The 19,902-nt window shown below is 41.5% G+C and overlaps 1 long non-coding RNA gene across 1 annotated transcript in view; it reads right to left on the reverse strand.

Annotated features, from left to right (window-relative positions):
- The window catches only part of LOC123577661, a 75,938-nt gene extending 56,845 nt beyond the window's left edge, over window positions 1-19,093 (reverse strand). The window contains exons 1-2 of the long non-coding RNA XR_006701990.1: window positions 18,977-19,093; window positions 18,004-18,097 (exon numbers count right to left, since the gene is read on the reverse strand). This is a non-coding gene — a long non-coding RNA (uncharacterized LOC123577661). The remainder of the gene's footprint in view (window positions 1-18,003; window positions 18,098-18,976) is intronic.
- Window positions 19,094-19,902: the final 809 nt, after the last annotated feature.

The following is a 19,902-nucleotide window of genomic DNA, read 5'->3' on the forward strand; positions in this document are numbered from 1 at the left end:
AAATAGTTACTAAGTTTACAATAGAGCAGACACTATTGTAGATTTTTAGACACACAGCCATTAGCAAGCACATGAGATTGAAAAGGAATGCATTAAATTGTTAATAAGCTGTTACTTCTGGATGAAGGATTTTATGGGTGAATTTTATTTTCTTCTTTGTGTTTTCCCTCTTTTACACACTTTCTAAAATGAGCAGATACATTACTTTTAAATTGAGGAAAATGTTTTATATATGTAAGTGGACTTTAATGGACCAACTTATTTTGATACTTTTGTGCTTGTCAAACACGTTTGACAGTTATACCCCCGACTCACTTGAGAGCTTAATATTTCAGTAACCAAGATTTCCATTGACCTAAGTTGCAGCCCACTTTGTAGAAAAAACAAAGACATTTTTAACAACCACAGTGCAGCTACAGAGAAAGGGAAAAATAATCACGTGAAGCAGAGACTAGGTCTTAAGAACTTTTTCTTTTGCCAGTAACATGGATCTAGCCCCCAGAGACCAGCTTCCACCCCAATTTACAATGTAGGGAGAAGGTTATAACCAAGGAAGCTCAACCTCAAAATAGTGGAGGAAAAACAGTCTACACGTGTATAAATTTAACGAGAAAATTCTGACCAGAAGCAAAGTATCGTACTTATTCTTCCCTCCTTCCGATTCTTTCAAGTATTTTCCACCAAGTTACTTCTGCCTAGCAATCTGTACACCACCAAAGAATAAGAGCTCAATCAAGAGATTTAAGTAAAGAATAAATGGATATATGGATTTGTAGGAAAACTTACAAAATCCAAGAGTCTTTTCCTAAATCCAAGAATTACCAAAGAAATTGACCCTACTTCTAGGCATCTTCCAAGAAGGACGTTCTTGCCAGATAACAATTTGAAACTTCATTAGACGTCTCCAATTTCCAACAAGGTGGAAATCTTCTTTTATGCTTAATTTACATTCTTTCTGCTGTCTTTGTAGCCCTCTCTCCCCGTCCACTACAGAAGCTTTCTGTTGCCTTTCTGTATTATAGAGTACCATTAACATGGCATTAACTTTCTTTGCTGAGAAAGTATACATAGATGTGTGTGTGTGTGTGTGTGTGTGTGTGTGTGTGTGTGTGTGTGTGTGTGTATCTTAATTGGGATGAGATCTGTGTAGTACCAGTAATGCAGAAAATGTGAAAAGCATAAGGCGCAAAAGTTTGCCATTGGAAAAATCAAAGCTCGTGAGCAAGTCAAGATCCGTATGTTAGCAATAACCCAATGATAGTAAAGATTGTGTTGGGGTCATAAATGTCTCTCTACAAATGTCAAGGGCATTGGCAGACATTTTATAAGCTCTGTGGTTATTTATTCAAGCATGTCTGGCCTGGCTGACCTAGAGCTTTTGGTATTTGTTGCCAATTTTCTATGTTAAGAAAATATTTTTTAATCAGATGAACTTTATAGTGGTCAAAGGTCAAACAACTAATTAAAATTAACAGCAGCCCCAGTGAATGACTAACCAACAACAAACTAAAGAGGGAGGTTATCTCAAGTTGGCAGCTCTCTAAATGGAAGAGCTCTTGGGGTGCCTGGGTGGCTCGGTCGGTTAAGCGTCCGACTTCGGCTCAGGTCATGATCTCACGGTCCGTGGGTTCAAGCCCCGCGTCGGGCTCTGTGCTGACCGCTCAGAGCCTGGAGCCTGTTTCAGATTCTGTTTCTCCCTCTCTCTGACCCTCCCCCGTCCATGCTCTGTCTCTCTCAGTCTCAAAAATAAATAAACGTTAAAAAAAATAAAAAAAAATACTTTATAAAAAAAAAGAAAGCACTCTGACATTAGGCAATAAAACTTACTTAACTGAACTGTCCAGAAATAAAAGGTTTTTGCAGTTTAGCAGAGGCTGGGATGTTGGGTACAGAAAGAATAATTGCTCTTGATATTAGATGCAAAGCAACAAAGTGATTAAGGCTCTGAGGTCAGTCAGACCTAGGTACAAAGTAAGGTTCCTAACTTGCTAGTTAACTAGCAAACTTGCTTAGTTAACTGGGGCAAGTTAACTTCTACAAGGTTCATCTTATCTGTAGGTCTGTACCTGCCTCTATTGGTCATTATGACAGTTGAATTAGACAATGTCCATAGGCTCCTTAGCAGATGTCCGTAAGTATGCAATGGATGTTAGCTTTGTTTTGTTCTTCATCCATCGTGAGCACATTTTCCCAACTGTAGAGAAGATGACACCCATACCCACACACACATACTCCACCCTGGGTATCTGCTGGATTCCCCAAGGGGCACAGAATAAAAGCCAAGCCCCTGGAGAGCATTCTCAGCTCCCGTGTAGCCAGGTGCTCAGATCCCAATCCCTGTGTGCTAACCTGCTAGGACAAGCATCCACGTAGAGGGGGAAAGTAGGATTCGTCAACCTGATCTCACACGTGGGCTCCACCAATGACTAATTACCAGATGAAATAAAAGAAATTTCTTAACTTCTCAGGTACTCAGTGTCCTCCACTAAAAATTGGATATCCTTGAACCAAGCTCAAAGGATTATTGTTGGAGATGAAATGGAATAAGGTGTGTGGATATGTCAAGTACAATGTATGGCACGAAGTAGACATTTAGCTAGCACTGGTAAGTTTCCTGACACTGAGCGTTGGGGTAGCCCTGTTCTGAGGTCTCCCTATGCAGACCATGCACCTTTGGGGTGTTTCTAGTATAATCCACTAAGTGGAAACATATGCAGAACGTAGTAGTTTTATTCCCACAAACACATAGCATGTGTGCTTAGTACACAGCAAATAATCATGCATTCTTAGTGTTAGACTTAAAAGTTAGGACTACAGAGGCAGCAGGGACAGAAATATGCTTTCATGCTATCATGTGAATATGCTATCATGTGAAGGCAGGCTGAGAAGACCACAAGGATGGAATACTCTATTAAATCATCTGAGTGGTACTGATAATCTCCTCGCTTCAGTTTCCTTTCCAGGAAAAAGAAGGAAGCCTAACTATTCTTCTCAGACCTCTCAACTCTGAAAATTATTCCATGCTAGTCAGAGTTGACCTCTCCTTTCAAACAAATGGGGTGGGGAAACGGGGTAAAGTGGAGAGCCCTTATTTCAGCTCTCTCTTCTCTCCCTCATCCTCCTTTGATACTGTTGTTGCTGGGATAGGAACAGTCCTCCTCTCCCATGCTTAAAGTTAAAAGGAACTTCTAGGGTCTTGCTTGACCACTCACTGAGAATCCCTTACAAGAGAAAAGAGGAAGAGCCCCGATGTATAAGCAAGAACAAGAGCATGCATGGCATTTCTTAAATATGCTTCACCACTCATTTTCTATGTGACTAAGGACAAGTTCTTCAAATTCCCTGAGCCTTGGTCTTCTGGTTCATAAAAAGAATTGTCAGTTGAGGGAATGGACAATAGCAACCTCAGATTGTTGAGAGGCAAACAGGATAATATATGCTTTTAGCCTCCTGACAAAACAAAAATGCTCAATAAATGTCACTTTCCCTTCCTTCTATTTAAGTCTCAAACAGACTGAAGACCTATTGAGATTATAGGTAACCTTTTGTACACCACATAGACTCTGCATATCACCTAGTATAATACAGTATAGAAATATTTGTGGGATAGATTAAAATGCAAACAAGTATTTTAAAGCAAGGCAAAAGCTTTTAGCATAATGCCCAACTCTCTGATGAGCAGAAAAGACCAGAGTTGGGCCACCGGTGTATGGTTTAATTACTAGATGCATGGTAATATGATGGATTGCGATTTTCCATCTTGTTATCCTCATGGTACGCCAGAGATCCAGATTATCAACCCAAGACCAATTTTCAGCAAGATCAGGAAAAACCAAGAAGTGGATATATAAATGAAAAAAAAAAAAGGTGGGGGGAGAGTTCGGGTTTGTTTTTTTTTAAACCAATGGTCCTGTATTTTGTGGGGGGTTATGAAGTCTACCAGGGAAGCTTGAGTCTTCCTCCCATAAAACACATATATTTACATACACTAACCATTTCAGGGGCCTTAGGAGCTCAAGTTGAGAATCCTCTATTTCGATCTTTGGAACTCTAAATCTAAATTTCGTAGCCATATATCAGATGTTTGTCAACGCATTACGGACTTCTGGCAAAACATGAGCAAATGGTTAAATTGTATTGATTGTGGAGACTCAGCTGTGCCCTGAAAAGCAACCTAAAGCTCCCAGAGTACAAGATTTGTAGGCTTGCCATGCTGACAGTCAAGGAAAGATGAGTCCTTATTAAATTGCTCAGACTCTTTGCATTTCACATGTCAATTGCTGGGAAAGAGAGTGTTTACAGGCTCCTCTTCTGGAAGTCAGGTGAGCTGAGGAGCAGGGACGGCCATCAGAAAGATCCTACCTCAGTGAGCCCAGACCACCGAGACAGCATGCACACTTTCACTAAACACAGTTAGTGAGGCGAAGCTTTAGCTTTAGCTTCCTAGAGTTTATTTCTAAAACTATGGAGTCTTGCCTCAGTTCTGGGATCGGCTGAGACCTCTGTTGTAACCGCATCTCATTTCAACTGCTCTCTTTACCCAACACGGCTTCCCTCCTGCCCTCCAGATGTTAAGCCTGCGGACCCACCTCAGTGAACCTGCTGCATGAAAATCTTGTCTCTGAATCTATTTCTCGAGAAACTTAGACTTCTGACACTCTAAAAGCCTCACTGTCCTCATGTATAAAATGGGCATGGTCACTGTACCTATATATATCATAAGGTTCTTAGAGGATGCAGTGATATAATGCCAGTGAAATGCTTAGCATAGGGCTTGACACAGAGTGAGCCCTTCCCAGAAGCCACAAATTGATCCAGGGAACCAATGCTATCAGGATCAAACTCCAAGCTGGCTTCTTGGCAGAAATAAAAAGACATAAGACATATAGAAAATGACAAGCTTGATCCTAAAATTCATATAGAAGTACATGAAACCAGAGTCGACAAAACAATCTAGAAACAAAACAAAACAAAAAATTAGAGAACTCACACATCCCAACTTCAAAAGTTGCTACAAAGCTAGAGTAATCAAGGCAGCATGACACTGACATGAGGACAGATACAGAACAATGGAATAAATTGAGAGTCCAACAATAAGCTTGTATATTTACGGGCAATTGACTTTTGTCAAGGGTGCCAAGAGCATTCAATGGGGAAAAATAATCTTTTCAATAAATGATACTGGGACCATTTGATAGCTATATGAATTAGAATCAGTTTGGAGCCTTTCCTCCTACCATGTACCAAAGTCAACTCAAAATGGGTCCAATCTCTAAATGTCAGAGCTCAAACTATAAAACTCTTAGAAGAAATCACAGGTGTAAGTCTTTGTGACTTTGGGTTAGGCAATGGTTCAAGCAACAAGAGAAAAAAAATGGACAAATCACACTTCATCATCAAAATTAAAATGTCTGCGCTTGAAAGGAAACCACTAAAAAAAAAAAGGCAATCAACAGAATGGGATAAAATCTCTGCAAATCATGTATCTGGTTTGTAGCTAGGACATACATAGAACTCTTTATAATTCAACAATAAAAAGACAACGCTGCTTAAAAGTGGGCGAAAGATGACATTCTACTCTGACAATTATTTCTGCAAATGAGTCATGTAACCTTCTAGGTTTGAGGGCAGACACTATGTTGTATTCCCTTCTGCATCTCTAGTACCTACCGGAGGAGTGGCAAAAAAACAAAACAAAACAAACCCCGTGAGCTTTGAAGTAGGAGACCTGTGTTCAGTTAGGACTGCCACGTATTAGCTCTTTGATACTGGACAGTAAGTTCACTTCTCCAATCCCTGTTTTTCTCATCTATAAAATGGACTTAACCAGAACACCTACCTCATAGAACTGTTGACACTGAATGCCAGCATACACCTACAACTCTTAGTTCATCCCTAGAATAATAGATAGGTCCTAAATTGCAGCTATGATTCTAAGCGTTGAGACAATTATGTGAATGATAACGTCGTGAATACTTGTAGCAGCAGCAACAGCAAACAGAACAGCGAAGTATGTTTGCTTGCCACCACCTCAGTCATCAACAGAAACCATCCATGTGATGGGTACATGTTTGTGCAAATGCTGCTCACTTTGTATCTTAGTTTACAGCTGATTTGATGAGGAAGGGTGTAGTGCTAGGCTGGCCCAAAATCATTGTGGTGGCTGATGGCTCCCATGGGGGAGACCTGCTGTGTGCTGGGGCTCAGTCCATATTACGTGGTCGAATCCTGCAACGCTTACGGAGCTAATGCCACCATCACAAGACTGGACCAGAGACAGGTAAGCTGTGGAGGGTCTTTCACACTGTCTTCCCCACTCCTTCCATTCTTTTTTTTTTTTTTTTTTGTCTTTTAAATGTATTTAAATATCATTTTTATGGCACATCCATCAATCAGCTAGCCATAACTAAAATATCATGAGGTCAGCCATCATGGCCTTTTTAATCAGATTTCTTTGCACTCCTTCCATTCTAAGCGGTCAGGTTGATTATTAGTTCATTTATGGTCCGCAGACAAGTCTGTTCTGCCTCCGGGAGCTCATTTACAAAAAGCACTCAACCAGGTGGTTTCTGGGATATTTGTCCCGGTGATCGCCCCGCCTGACTGCACAACGGCAGCTCCACAGGCTGAATCATCGGCATGGAGAGTGTTAGGGAGGGTGACTTCACTAATCAATCTGTATCGTGCTAACGATATGATGAACATGACTTGGCATCAACCGAGAATGCTCAATCTTTGGGCCAAAAAACATGGATCATCGAAAACGAAACTGGTCAGAGAATCCACAACCGACTATTCTAGGAACTGATCAGTTATCTTACACACATTGGGCATGAACCAGAGTGGTCCAGACTGAGATATGGCAGGCACGTCAGCCATTCATAACCAGGATGAAAAGAGCCAACCTTTCACTGTAAAAATGAATTACTTGGGCCTACCTGCCTTATCCCGAAGTCTTCCGCTCAAAGCCTCACTTTTCCAATCTTGCAAGAGTCCAAAGGGGTTGGGGAGTGTCAATCTAGATAACTTAACTTAACAGAAGTCCTGGGGGCAGGGGTGCCTGGGTGGCTCAGTCGATTGAACATCCAACTTCAGCTCAGGTCACGATCTCGCAGTCTGTGAGCTCAAGCTTCATGTGGAGCTCTGTGTTGACAGCTCAGAGCCTGGAGCCTACTTTGGATTCTGTGTCTCCCTCTCTCTCTGCTCCTCCCCTGCCCACACTCTGTCTCTCTCAAAAATAAATAAACATAAAAAAATTTTGAAAAAAAAATAGAAGTCTTTGGCGCATCTGGATGGCTCAGTTGGTGGAACGTCTGACTGCTTGGGATTCTCTCTCTCCCTCTCTCTGCCCCTCCCTGACTCTGTGCACACGCACGTCCGTGTGCACACGCACGTGCATGTGTGCACAGGGACCCTCACATCTCAAAGTTATTTTGAGATCAAAAAAACTCCATTGAGAACATGATTTGGGGAAGTTGCCAGAGTGCCAAAAGATGCCAACATTGGCCTAAATAGGATCTCAGATCATTATGAAGTTATATTTATCTATTTCACTAACATGACAATAGACAATTTTAAAGGTGAATGGAGAAGGTTACACAGCTGTGAACAAAACTTCGTTCTTCTAACATTAAGAAGACTGGGTTTTCTTATGTAATCAAAGACCCGATAAAGACAACATGAAGCACAGTAAATTATTTTGGTAAGACACGGAATCTTTGCTTTCCAAGTAGGTTACCCAAAAGGTAAAAAAACACCTTTCACAATCTCTTACCAAGCGCAGACTAATAGTCCAGGAAAACTTAGTCCTTTTAACAGAGAGAAAACTAAATTCTAATATTCTACAAGTATACTTCTGATATTAAAACTCATTCTTGGGGACGCCTGGGTGGCTCAGCCTAAGGGTAAGCATCTGACTTCAGCTCAGGTCATGATCTCACAGCTTGTGGGCTCAAGCTCCACTTCCGGCTCTGTGCTGACAGCTTGGAGCCTGGACTCTGCTTCAGATTCTATGTCTCCTTCTCTCTGCCTCCCCTCTGCCTGCACTCTGTCTCTCTCAAAAATAAATAAACATAATAAACAAACAAACAAACAAACAAATAAATAAATAAAATTCATTCTTGGAGCGTCTGGGTGGCTCAATCGGTTGAGTGTCTGACTCTTGATTTTGGCTCAGGTCATGATCTCATTGTCCTAAGATCGAGCCCCATGTTGGGCTCTGCATTGAGCTGGAACCTGCTTAAGATTTTCTCTTTCCCTGGGTGCCTGGGTGGCTCAGTCAGTTAACCGTCTGACTTTGGCTCAGGTCATGATCTCACAGTTCTGGGTTAGAGCCTGGCGTCAGGCTCTGTGCTGACAGCTCAGAGCCTGGAGCCTGTTTCAGATTCTGTGTCTCCCTCTCTCTGCCCCTCCCCCATTCACACTCTGTCTATTTCTCTCTCAAAAACAAATAAACATTAAAAAAAAAAAAAAAAAAAAGATTTTCTTTCTCCCTCTGCCCAGCCCCTGCTCATGGTCTCTCTCTCTCAAAATAAATAAACATTAAAAAATTAAATAAAATCATTCTTTAAAAACTTAAGTAAACTCATTCCCATTTTAGTTAGTCTGGCCAAACATAAAATTCCATTTCCAAGATTTGTTTCCTGTAAACCTTCTACAACTTTTTCAGATCCATTCTGATTCTGTCTGGGTGTTTTTCCTGTTTCTAATTCTAGAACAAACACTCATTCTACTTTCCTTACCTATTTTTTGTACGCAGTTGTTCTCATCTTTATTATTTCTAAGTGTTTTTTTTTTTAATGTTTATTTTTGAGAGAAGGAGAGGGGCAGAGAGAGGGGGGGACAGAGGATCCAAAGCGGGCTCTGAGCTGACAGCAGACAGCCTGACACGGGTCTCAAGCTCACAAACCGTGAGATCATGACCTGAGCTGAAGTTGGATGCTTAACTGACTGAGTCACCGAGGTGCCCTCCAAGTAGTTTTAACTACATATATTGATAAGAGCTCTTTGTCCTTAGAATCCTTAATTCCAGTGAAAACTAAGAAGAAAGCAATGGTAGACTGTTGCACCAGCATTCTGTGGATTGGCAAATTTATAAAAATACATTTCACAATTTCTAGAAGTATATTCTTTCCCGTAATAAACTTTTCAATGTGGCACAAAACTTGTTTACTAATAGACCCGAGTATCTTTAGTTCCTCTGTAAAAGGAAACCAAAGAGTAGATAGGCCTATGTTCAGTAATTAATGTTTTGGTATTTTGTCTTTTTGGGAAATGATCTAGATATTCAATAAATATTCCTTTAACTTATTTCAGTATAACTTTAAGGTTTCAAGTTACCAAAAGGACTTTGGAAACTATTTTTAGATAGGCATACCATAAAGACTCATTATTGTTGAAAAGTTTCTTTATAATAAACTTTTATCTTACTTCTATCTATTGTTCTTAAGTACTATTCTCAGACTACTCATAAAAATTTCATGAGACATTAAACAGCTAACCATCATCTTATCTTTTTGGCTGACAAATTTATACTAGAGATAACCTGACTTTCATTAAACTAAATAAAATGAAAATATTATATTCAATGCTGATAACTCTAAAGATATGCCTGTTTTAATTAAACCAACAAATTAAAACTAGGTTTTATTTTGTGATTATCCTAGATCCCATTAAATTGAAAAAACATTTGGGTTCATTTCTATATTTCTGAAAGTGTGCTTAATTTATGTAAATGTTTATTTGTCTTTAAGCCAATCTACTAGAACTCTTTACAAATCAATTTTGGTTATAGGTTATACAGTCCAGGGGTAGAAAAATATCACATATCTACAGTATATATACATAAAAATACAAAAATATATATAGACTCAGATCTTACCACTTTCATTTTAAAATTTTAGCCAGGATACAGTAATGCAAACCTCACTAGTTTATAAATGAACAGTTGGGGGCGCCTAGGTGGCTCAGTCTGTTAAGCATTTGATTTTGGCTTAGGTCATGATCTCACTGTCCATGAGTTTGAGCCCCACAGTGGGCTCTGTGCTGACAGCTTGGAGCCTAGAGCCTGCTTTGGATTCTGTGTTTCCCTCTCTCTCCGCCCCTCCCTGTTTATGCTCTGTCTCTCACTCTCTCACTCTCTCTCTCAAAAATAAAGAAACGTTAAAAAATAAACAAATAAATAATAAAATAAAATAGACTGTGGGGATAGTTGTACTTTATAAACAAACAAACAAACAAACAAACAAATTAACAGTTGGATCCAAATTGTGTTTCTGACAGATAAAATAAGTTTACCTGCTCAGATGGCTGAAGCTTTTACTAATAATTGTGGGAAAGACTTAAAGATTTTTCATCCACCTGAGTAGTTTTTTGTTTTTTGGACAAGAAATACCTCCCTGAAGTTTGCATTTCAAAGCTGGCTCTGGGTGCCTACAATGACATCTCAAAGGCACAGAGAAAAGATAAAAGTTCCTCCAAGAAGGGCTTTTGTTTCCTAAATCCAACTCTTTCACAATATTTGCAAGTCTTTGGAAATGAACTGGGGAAGTCTGGAGATTGATAAAGAGGATAGGTTTGCTTTAAAATGTGTCTATGGCCACATTTCTGTTCTTGTAAAGACTCGATTTGTAAGACCAGTACAGTTATTTTAATTCCTCAAAGCACTGGTTTGCAACTGGAATGATATCCTATCAAGACACTGACCTGCTTATCCAACTACATTAGCCTTGATTTTGTATCAAGGAGAAGTTCTTCAACTAAGATGGAAATCAAAAGATCCCGTGGTCCAGGGGCACCTGGCTGGCTAGCTTGGTGGAGCATGTGACTCTTGATCTTGGGGTCATGAGTACAAGCCTCACATTGGGCGTGGAGCTTACTTAAAAATAAAAAAATTAGGGGATTGGATGGGGAGAAGATGGCAGCGACCGCGTCCTGCTGATCACTTAGATTCCACCCACATCTGCCTAAATAACCCAGAAAACTGCCAGAAGACTAGCAGAATGGACTCTCTGGAGGCAAGTGTAGACAAAGGACCACAGAAGAGGGTAGGAAGGGTGCAGAGGCGGTGCGCGCTACCTGGACTGGCGGGAGGGGGCCGGCCGGTGGAGGGGCAGCCCACCCTGCAAGGCAGAGCCCCCGAGTCTGGCTGGCAAAAGCGGAGGGGCCGGACTGTGTGAGTTCTGACAGCCAGCGGGACTTAACATCTGGAATGTTAAAAGTCAACAGCTCTGCTCGGAGAGCGGGAGGGCGAGAGGACAACAGGAGGGAGAGGTGTTGAGCCCTGGAAGACAGAACTCAGCTCGGCGGGGAACAAAGGCACTCGCCAGCGCCCTCTCCCTCTCCCATCCCCCAGCCAAAATCCCAAAGGGAACCAGTTCCTGGCACCGAACTTGCTTGCACAGCGCAAACACCCAACGCTGTGCTTCTGTGGATCCATCCCTCCGATGGATCTGCCTGCCTCCCTCCCGGTGCTGCTGGGCCCCTCCCTTCCCTGTGCACATTGCGGATCCACCCCGACTAATACACCAGATCCCATCAAAGCAGCACCACAAGCCTGGGAGTGTGCAAGTAGCCCAGACAGGGGCCACACCACTCCACGGTGAGTCCTGCCCCTGGGAGAGGGGAAGATAAGGTACACACCAGTCTGACCTTGGCCCCAGCGGTGGGCTGGGGACAGACATCGGGTCTGACTGTGGCCCCGCCCACCAACGCAAGTTACTCCAGACAGTTTGGAGCCACCGCAGGGACTACTCAAAATGACAAAACAGAAGAATTCTCCTCAAAGGAAACTGCAGGAAGTAGCAACAGCTAACGAATTGATCAAAAACGGTTTAAGCAATATAACGGAACAAGAATTTAGAATAATAGTCATAAAATTAATCGCTGGGCTTGAAAAAAGTAGAGAGGACAGCAGAGAATCTATTGCTACAGAGATCAAGGGACTAAGAAACAGTCATGAGGAGCTAAAAAATGCTATAAATGAGGTGCAAAATAAAATGGAGGCAACCGCAGCTCAGATTGAAGAGGCAGAGGAGAGAATAGGTGAATTAGAAGACAAAATTATGGAAAAAGAGGAAGCTGAGAAAAAGAGAGACAAAAAAATCCAGGAGTATGAGGGGAGTATTAGAGAACTAACCGATGCAATCAAATGGAACAATATCCATATCATTGGAATTCCAGGAGAAGAGAGGGAGAAAGGGGCTGAAGGTGTACTTGAACAAATCATAGCTGAGAACTTCCCTGATCTGAGGAAGGAAACAGGCATTGAAAGCCAAGAGGCACAGAGAACTCCCTTCAGACGTAACTTGAATCGATCTACTGCATGACATATCATAGTGAAACTGGCAAAATACAAGGATAAAGAGAAAATTCTGAAAGCAGCTAGGGATAAAGAGGCTCTAACTTATAAAGGGAGACCCATATGGCAGGCCAGAAAGGAATGGCAGGAAATATTCAATGTGATGAGCAGTAAAAATATGCAACCGAGAATCCTTTATCCAGCAAGTCTGTCATTCAGAATAAAAGGAGAGATAAAGGTCTTCCCAAACAAACAAAAACTGAAGGAATTCATCACCAGTAAACCAGCCCTACAAGAGATCCTGCGGGGGATTCTGTGAGTGAAATGTTGCAAGGACCACAAAGTACCAGAGACATCACTACAAGCATGAAACCTGCAGACATTACAATGACTCTAAACCCATATCTTTCAACAATAACACTGAATGTAAATGGACTAAATGCTCCAACCAAAAGACACAGGGTATCAGAATGGATAAAAAAACAAGACCCATCTATTTGCTGTCTACAAGAGACTCCTTTTAGACCTGAGGACACCTTCATATTGAAAGTGAAGGGATGGAGAACTATCTATCATGCTACTGGAAGTCAAAAGAAAGCTGGAGTAGCCATACTTATATCAGACAAACTAGACTTTAAATTAAAGGTTGTAACAAGAGATGAAGCAGGGCATTATATAATAATTACAGGGTCTATCCATCAGGAAGAGCTAACAATTATAAATGTCTATGCGCCAAATACGAGAGCCCCCAAATATATAAAACAATTAATCACAAACATAAGCAACCTTATTGATAAGAATGTGGTAATGGCAGGGGACTTTAATACTTCACTTACAACAATGGATAGATCATCTAGACACAGGATCAAGAAACAAGGGCCCTGAATGATACATTGGACCAGATGGACTTGACAGACAGATTTAGAACTCTGCATCCCAAAGCAACAGAATATACTTTCTTCTCGAGTGCACATGGAACATTCTCCAAGATAGATCACATACTGGGTCACAAAACAGCCCTTCTTAAGTATAAAAGAATTGAGATCATACCATGCATACCTTCAGACCACAATGCTATGAAGCTTGAAATCAACGACAGGAAAAAGTCTGGAAAACCTCCAAAAGCGTGGAGGTTAAAGAACACCCTACTAAAGAATGAATGGGTCAACCAGGAAATTAGAGAAGAAATTAAAAAATACATGGAAATAAATGAAAATGAAAATACAACAATCCAAATGCTTTGGGATGCAGTGAAGGCAGTCCTGAGAGGAAAATACATTGCAATCCAGGCCTATCTCAAGAAACAAGAAAAAGCCCAAATACAAAACCTAACAGCACACCTAAAGGAAATGGAAGCAGAACAGCAAAGACACTCAACACCCAGCAGAAAAAGAGAAATAATAAAGATCAGAGCAGAAATAAATAATTTAGAATCTAAAAAAACTGTAGAGCAGATCAATGAAACCAAGAGTTTGTTTTTTGAAAAAATAAACAAAATTGATAAACCTCTAGCCAGGCTTCTCAAAAAGAAAAGGGAGATGACCCAAATAGATAAAACCATGAATGAAAATGGAATTATTACAACCAATCCCTCAGAAATACAAGCAATTATCAGGGAATACTATGAAACATTATATGCCAACAAACTGGACAACCTGGAAGAAATGGACAAATTCCTAAGCATCCACACACTTCCAAAACTCAAACAGGAAGAAATCAAAAACTTGAACAGACCCATAACCAGTGAAGAAATTGAATCAGTTATCAAAAATCTCCCAACAAAGAAGAGTCCAGGACCAGATGGCTTCCCAGGGGAATTCTACCCGACATTTAAAGCAGAGATAGGGGGCGCCTGGGTGGCGCAGTCGGTTAAGCTTCCGACTTCAGCCAGGTCACGATCTCGCGGTCCGTGAGTTCGAGCCCCACGTCGGGCTCTGGGCTGATGGCTCAGAGCCTGGAGCCTGTTTCCGATTCTGTGTCTCCCTCTCTCTCTGCCCCTCCCCCGTTCATGCTCTGTCTCTCTCTATCCCAAAAATAAAATAGACGTTGAAAAAAAAAATTAAAAAAAAAAAAAAAAAAAAAGCAGAGATAATACCTATCCTTCTTAAGCTGTTCCAAAAAATAGAAAGGGAAGAAAAACTTCCAGACTCATTCTATGAAGCCAGCATTACTTTGATTCCAGACAGAGACCCAGCAAAAAGAGAGAACTCCAGGCCAATATCCCTGATGAATATGGATGCAAAAATTCTCAAAAAGATACTAGCAAATCGAATTCAACAGCATATAAAAAGAATTATACACTGGGGCGCCTGGGTGGCGCAGTCGGTTAAGCGTCCGACTTCAGCCAGGTCACGATCTCGTGTTCCGTGAGTTCGAGCCCCGCGTCAGGCTCTGGGCTGATGGCTCAGAGCCTGGAGCCTGTTTCTGATTCTGTGTCTCCCTCTCTCTCTGCCCCTCCCCCGTTCATGCTCTGTCTCTCTCTGTCCCAAAAATAAATAAACGTTGAAAAAAATTAAAAAAAAAAAAAAAAAAAAAAAAAGAATTATACACCATGATCAAGTGGGATCCTGGGCTGCAGGGCTGGTTCAACATTTGCAAATCAATCAATGTGATATATCACATTATTAAAAGAAAAGATAAGAACCATATGATCCTGTCTATCGATACAGAAAAACCATTTGACAAAATTCAGCATCCTTTCTTAATAAAAACCCTTGAGAAAGTTGGTATAGAAGGAACATACTTAAACATCATAAAAGCCATTTATGAAAAGCCCACAGCTAAGATCATCCTCAATGGGGAAAAACGGAGAGCTTTCCCCCTGAGATCAGGAACGTGACAGGGATGTCCACTCTCACCGTTGTTGCTTAACATAGTATTGGAAGTGCTAGCATCAGCAATCAGACAACAAAAGGAAATCAAAGGCATCAAAATTGGCAATGATGATGTCAAGCTTTCACTTTCTGCAGATGACATGATATTATATATGGAAAACCCGATAGACTCCACCAAAAGTATGCTAGAACTGATACATGAATTCAGCAAAGTCGCAAAATCAATGTACAGAAATTTTTTGTACAAAATCAATGTACAGAAATCAGTTGCATTCTTATACACTAATAATGAAGCAACAGAAAGACAAATAAAGAAACTGATCCCATTCACAATTGCACCAAGAATCATAAAATACCTAGGAATAAACCTAACCAAAGATGTAAAAGATCTGTATGCTGAAAACTATAGAAAGCTCATGAAGGAAATTGAAGAAGACATAAAGAAATGGAAAAACATTCCATGCTCATGGATTGGAAGAATAAATATTGTCAAAATGTCAATACTACCCAAAGCTATCTACACATTCAATGCAATCCCAATCAAAATTGCATTGGCATTCTTCTCGAAGCTAGAACAAGCAATCCTAAAATTTGTATAGAACCACAAAAGATCCCAAATAGCCAAAGTAATTTTGAAGAAGACCAAAGCAGGAGGCATCACAATCCCAGACTTTAGCCTCTACTACAAAGCTGTAATCAAGACAGCATGGTATTGGCACAAAAACAGACACATAAACCAGTGGAATACAATAGAAACCCCAGAACTAGACCCACAAACGTATGGCCAACTAATCTTTGACAAAGCAGGAAAGAATATCCAATGGAAAAAAGACAGTCTCTTTAACAAATGGTGCTGGGAGAACTGGACAGCAACATGCAGAAGGATGAAACTAGACCACTTTCTTATACCATTCACAAAAAAAAAAAAAAAAAAAACAAACCACCTCAAAATGGATAAAGGACTTGAATGTGAGACAGGAAACCATCAAAATCCTAGAGGAGAAAGCAGGAAAAAACCTCTCTGACCTCAGCTGCAGCAATTTCTTACTTGACACATCCCCAAAGGCAAGGGAGTTAAAAGCAAAAATGAACTATTGGGACCTCATGAAGATAAAAAGCTTCTGCACTGCAAAGGAAACAATCAACAAAACTAAAAGGCAACCACCGGAATGGGAAAACATATTTGCAAATGACATATCGGACAAAGGGCTAGTATCCAAAATCTGTAAAGAGCTCACCAAACTCCACACCCGAAAAACAAATAATCCAGTGAAGAAATGGGCGGAAGACATGAATAGACACTTCTCTAAAGAAGACATCCGGATGGCCAACAGGAACATGAAAAGATGCTCAACGTCACTCCTCATCAGGGAAACACAAATCAAAACCACACTGAGATACCACCTCACGCCAGTCAGAGTGGCTAAAATGAACAAATCAGGAGACTATAGATGCTGGAGAGGATGTGGAGAAACGGGAACCCTCTTGCACTGTTGGTGGGAATGCAAACTGGTACAGCCGCTCTGGAAAACAGTGTGGAGGTTCCTCAAAAATTAAAAATAGATCTACCCTATGACCCAGCAATAGCACTGCCAGGAATTTACCCAAGGGATACAGGAGTACTGATGCACAGGGGCACTTGGACCCCAATGTTTAGAGCAGCACTTTCAACAATAGCCAAGTTATGGAAACAGCCTAAATGTCCATCAACTGATGAATGGATAAAGAAATTGTGGTTTATATACACAATGGAATACTACGTGGCAATGAGAAAGAATGAATTATGGCCTTTTGTAGCAACATGGATGGAACTGGAGAGTGTTATGCTAAGTGAAATTAGTCATAGAGAGAAAGACAGATACCATATGTTTTCATTCTTATGTGGACCCTGAGAAACTTAACAGAAGACCATGGGGGAGGGGAAGGAAAAAAAAAAGGTTAGAGAGGGAGGGAGACAAAACATAAGAGACTCTTAAAAACTGAGAACAAACTGAGGGTTGATGGGGGGGTGGGAGGGAGGGGAGGCTGGGTGATGGGCATTGAGGAGGGCACCTGTTGGGATGAGCACTGGGTGTTGCATGGAAACGAATTTGACCATAAATTTCATATTTAAAAATTATTTTTTAAATTAAAAATTAAAAATTAAATTAAAAAAAAGAAATACTTAAAAAAATAATTCTATGCTCTAGATTTAGAGTTGTGTTTCTTCAGAATTTTTTAGTAAGTACTTCCACAAGGCTTTCCCTCTGGGTATATAGTTTCATTTTAGCTTAAGGGAGAAGGCTTAAGAAAAGTTCCTACAGGCTCTGAATATCAGCTTCCAATCTGGCCAACTTATGACCCTAGAGCTACTTAAAAACAACAACAACAACAACAACAACAACACCTTTTGAACATATTGGAATATATCGTCAGGTTTCACCTGGGACAAACAGTAAATATTCCTGGCAATAGTGAACAACCCCATGGACACAGGGGAAGGTGCAAGAGAAGGTCCCCAAAGAAGATGCAAAGGATACTGCCCTCCCAGATGCAGAGCCACTCCTAGAGAAAACTGAAAGAAAGACTGAGGAATTCCTCTTGAGAGCTGGCAACGGTTGGTAGGACCCTGGCCACAAACGGGCAACCGTCCCCATTTCTGTCTGGCCGTATTTTGGGAGCCTCCAATCTGACAGCACCCAAACCAAATTCTCGGCACACAAAACGAGACAGCAAGAGCCGTCCTTGGGAGAGAAAGGATTGATAACCAATATTTTTTTCCTGCCAATTCGAATTTGGAAAGGAAGAGACAACATGAAATTTTACCTTCCTCTCTCGACCACGCACTACAGGTAGGGATCTGGGATCTCTGCCTTTGATAAGAATTCCTACCCTTTGCTGTCTTCTGCCAGTTTTCCAAGGATGCTGCCTTCAGGCTCCAGAGTGAGTGGGGTATCCCAGCAAGTCTCATCCTGGTCACCAGAAACTACAGAGAAGGAAAAAATAATTTTCCCTCTACCCTTTATAGTGAGGGCCTGACTGAGACCCTTTTTTTCCTCCTAGAGCACCTCGTAACTGGTAAGCCTAGGTTAAAAGTTCTCCCTTGTGGCCACTGTAATTCAAGATTATCTTCGGTGCGGTTAATCGGCTTGTTCAGCCTTAAAACAAAATGTTAATACCTGAGGACCCACACTGGACCCAGGTCACTCTGACTTGGAACCAGTCTGATTCTAGATTCAATGCAGTTTCTAACCAGAAGCAGTCCAGCCCTGGAGCCAGTCTCACCCTGGACCCAGCTGGTTTCTAAGTCAGAACCAGTCTGACACCGGACCTATCCAGTTTCTAAATCAGATTCGGTCTGACTCCAGTGGGTTTCCGGATTGTCTGGGGGAAAAAAAAAAAAAAAAAAAAAAAAAAAAGCTCAAATAACCTGAAAGCTCTTAACACAACAGGATCCAAGTAGGATGGGCCCACCACCTCTGGGGCAGCCACAGCAGCGAGCTCAAGGGATCTAGCAGGTACCATCATCTGGTGACTCTTGGTCCCAGGGGATGTTGGGGATCTCCTTGGGTTCCCTGACACTAGAACTATTAAAAGACAATGTGAGGCACATTAACAATTTTATGACTTTTATTTGAGCAAAACTGCTTTGAATGGGCAGTGTGAAACCAGGTGTGGCTAGGAGCACTTTAATGGGAGCTCAGAGAGGCTTGGGTACAGCAAAGGTGGAAGCAGGGTAAGGCTATGGTCGATTGGCTAAAGCTTAAAGCTTACAGCCTCATGGGCTGTTTGTAGGTAGGTTGTCCTTAGTGTTTTGACTTCCTAACCCCGAGGCAGTTACAAGCTTAGATATTGATTTGCTTACCTAAAGCCGCCAAGGCTTTAGAGCCAATTCTGTGTAATGGCCTCCTTGTTCCATGAACACTGGTAAAACCTAAGTAAAGTGTTTTCCACAGTTCCGGGAGCTGTTCCAGCAAACGTTGAACCTGAGAGGGGATCGTGGGTCAGGAAAAAGTGGGGGTAGCCTGGGCACCCCGTTTGTGGCTGGTGTCCCAAGTGGGGTCAGTCTAACGGGCTATGGAGCCCTTGAGGTGCGGTGTCTGTGTGAATCCTGGGAGTTTTGATGAGGGAGCAGAAGGCAAGCTGACACCCACGAAACCACCCCCCTGCAGGTGGGATAAGTCTGACAGTCCTCAGTCATTTCCCGCTGCCCAAGAACAAAGAAAAGGCCCAAAAACAAATGGTTAAACTGATAGAGTCTCCATCAGTTTAGAAGAAAAGGGCAATCTTATCAATAGCCTAAAGTCCAGTAACTCCCTACTGTCTTAATGTTAATGCATTGCTAGAGGGGAAAACAACCTTAGTTTGTCAATAGCTAGGCCTCCAGTAATCTGAGTCTTATTTAACATATGGAAACCCCATTAAGAAACTTCCTTTTGGGGCGCTGGGCTGGCTCAGTGGGTAGGGCATCCAACTTCGGCTCGGGTCATGGTCTCATGGTTCGGTTCATGGGTTCGAGCCCCCCATTGGGCTCTGTGCTGACAGCTCAGAGACTGGAGCCAGCGTCAGATTCTGTGTCTCCCTCTCTCTCTGCCCCTCCCCTGCTGGTGTTTACTCTCTCTCAAAAACAAAGTAAACATTAAAACAAATATCAACGACAACAACAAAAAAAGAAAGTTCCTCTTGACTTTAACCTCCCCCAACTCTGTAGTATATAACCAGTCTTCACAACCCCAGGGCAGCTCTTTCTGCCCACGGGTTTGTCTCTCTGAAAAATAAACATTAAATGTG

Source organism: Leopardus geoffroyi, chromosome E2 (genome assembly GCF_018350155.1).
Source record: "Leopardus geoffroyi isolate Oge1 chromosome E2, O.geoffroyi_Oge1_pat1.0, whole genome shotgun sequence".
NCBI lineage: Eukaryota > Metazoa > Chordata > Mammalia > Carnivora > Felidae > Leopardus > Leopardus geoffroyi.